The 2,706-nt window shown below is 37.0% G+C and overlaps 1 protein-coding gene across 9 annotated transcripts in view; it reads left to right on the plus strand.

Annotated features, from left to right (window-relative positions):
* Positions 1-1,602: 1,602 nt before the first annotated feature.
* The window catches only part of plce1 (phospholipase C, epsilon 1), an 84,499-nt gene continuing 83,395 nt past the window's right edge, over positions 1,603-2,706 (plus strand). For all 9 annotated transcript variants that reach the window (XM_032502386.1, XM_032502379.1, XM_032502382.1 and 6 more), the window contains exon 1: positions 1,603-1,738. The gene's annotated coding sequence lies outside the window, so the exon portion shown is untranslated. The remainder of the gene's footprint in view (positions 1,739-2,706) is intronic.

Below are 2,706 nucleotides of genomic sequence, written 5' to 3' on the forward strand. Positions count from 1 at the left end.
ACACACACACACACACACACACACACAGAGCCGCGGTTATTGTTTTCCAGTCGGCAGCTCAGTTGACTACTGAGAGAGAAGAAGGTGCTGCATTCACGTGCTATTGGATATTTTAATATTAGGCTCATATAATGGGCTACTAGGGATGGGAATCACCATTGGCCTCACTATACAATATCATTGCAATACTATTGCGATTTTAAACATATTGCAATCTTCTGCAACATATTGCAATTTTTAAACATTTTTTCCAACTTCAATGTTTCACAATTTCAAATGATGTCCCCAAAAGGAAACTGTCAACTTTGTCAACGATTTCATCTAAAAAGATAAAATGATGATGATAAAATGAATGATGATGGAAGCAGCACTATCATCTAATTCTCCTCTGCTGTACTAACACTAGCTGGTCTTACAGTTTTTCTTCAGATAATTTGTGTTACTAAATTGAGCAATATGCACCACGTAAACACAATATGAACTACAATAGGTTAATTAAGGTCTTGAAACTACAAAGCGCCCCTCTACAAGACTATGGAGCTAGATTTGTTTCTTTCTTACATGCGACAAAATAAATGATCTGAGAGAAAAGTTATCACACTGATAGTAAAAAAGCATTTTATGAGTAAAAAGTAGTACTATTTGAGACTAAAAAAAGTTTCAACACAAATTTGAAATTTTTTAAAAATTATTTCTGAGAAAAAAACTTTTTTAAACTCTCAAACATATATTTTTTTGCCATCAGTGTAAAAGAAATTTCTCTAAAAAAATATACATGTTTCGCTCAAAACGTTTTTCTTCTCGCTCTCAAAACCTAAGTCTTTGCTCTCGATGCAATTTCTTGCTCTCGTCTCAGGATTTTTCTCCCGCTGTGAAATTAATTTCATAACAATTTTCAAAATTCCAAATTTAGATTGAAACTTTTAGTTTCAAATATTATCTTTTGCTATTGGTATGAAAACTTTTTCTCTAAATTTTTTTTTTTTTCTCTCAGATAATTTTTTTTCTCGCATGTAATAAAGAAACAAATCAATACAAAGACTGGCACGAGATCAGGTAATACTGCAGGACACATCTTAGTAAATATTGTAGCAGTGGTCCACATTCTGGAAACAAATTAGCAAGTAATCAAATTATTTATAAATAGATGATGAATCTAGGGCTTTAGAGGTCCCAGTTTGCCAGGTTTGAGCGCAGTGTGTAACCGGTGTAACCTAACATTACACACTGTCCTCTGATTGTTACTGAGCTACCAGCCTGCAAAATAAAAATATGTGGCATTCATCGCTTTAGTATTTTATAACATCACAAACATTTTGTCCTATTTACAAGTTTTTCTAGCAGTTGGACTGGCGTGTTAGCTATACCTGGAACTATTACATCTATCAGATAGCCTATGTTCACATAACTATACTTTAATTCTTAAAAAGAGCAAAAAAAAACAAAAAATGTCTGTCCTATGAGTTCTACAGTCAGCAAAATAATACTTGGGCCAGGGCCCATTTGACATAACCAAAAGACCTTTGAATCTTTGATTATGAATTTGGAGTACAGTATTCCGAGGAGCACCTGAAGGCATCTGACAAAGCGGTTTCCCACCGCAACACGAGCTGCTGCATCAACTGTCTCGAGAGTTGTGAAGTGAGACATCTACCAGGAGTTAGCGGGACATGTGTTGAAGTAGTCAGTAGTATGCAAAGTTTAGATAAGTTCTAACTGGATTTGACAACATTGGTCGGTAAGTTTGTGCCAGCACATCCTCAAACTGTCACGTCAATACACTTTTAGACAGCTTTTCATGGGTTGCGTTGCACGAGTCGTTTTGGTAGTGAGTGCGGTTTGTTTGTGAAGTTGCTTAGGTGTCAGTGGTTCCCAAACCCCGAAGTCACTCAAGATTAAGCTAATAGTTATGCTCTTGCATTTGGGTTCGTCTGGTACTAGAAATGAATGTAACGTTAGTTAAATGTGGTTGTTAGCTAGACTCATTTCACCCGGGACAGTAAACTGAAAGCATCTCTGAAACTCCCAGCAAAAGCACACTCTTCTAACTAAATAGGGTTGCAGGCGTTTTATATATTTATTCATTTATTTTATAGATTCATTTCTATTTATGAAGGCTGTATCACTAACAGAGTTGGTTGTGTTTATTGACATTGAATACTCGACACAATGAAGGTAAATGGGATTTCTTTTTGCATACGCTGCTCACGTTAGCACCTTAACGCTGTGTGCACCGCAGCATGTTAGCTTTTTTAGTTTGACAGGTCAGGCTATATTTACTTAGGAAGAGTCTACTAGACAACCCTGGGGCACTGTGACCTTTAACCCTTTTGTATGTGATGTTTAAAGGTGCCCTGCCACATGTATTTCATAACTTTGTGGTGATGTCTGAAGTTCTACCATGGGCTCTGTAACATTTGTTTGTGGAATAGATGCCTTGGTTACCTTGTTTCAAGCCATTCTAGTGTGGTATAGAAAGCCTTCAGGGAGACTCTGCTTGAATTGTGCCAGTTCTCATTAATATTCAATGAGCTAAGCTGCTTGACTCTGATTGGCAGCTAGCCAACAGCTAGCCAATGGGAGCCTGGCTATCAGCGTATTTTACCCTAAGCAACTGGGTGAGCTTATGAGTCGTTATGAGCTCAAGCAACATGACATCAGACTGACCAGCTTTTGTAATTAGCCTGATTTCTCCGTTTATTTCTT

This window comes from Etheostoma spectabile, chromosome 21 (genome assembly GCF_008692095.1).
Source record: "Etheostoma spectabile isolate EspeVRDwgs_2016 chromosome 21, UIUC_Espe_1.0, whole genome shotgun sequence".
NCBI lineage: Eukaryota > Metazoa > Chordata > Actinopteri > Perciformes > Percidae > Etheostoma > Etheostoma spectabile.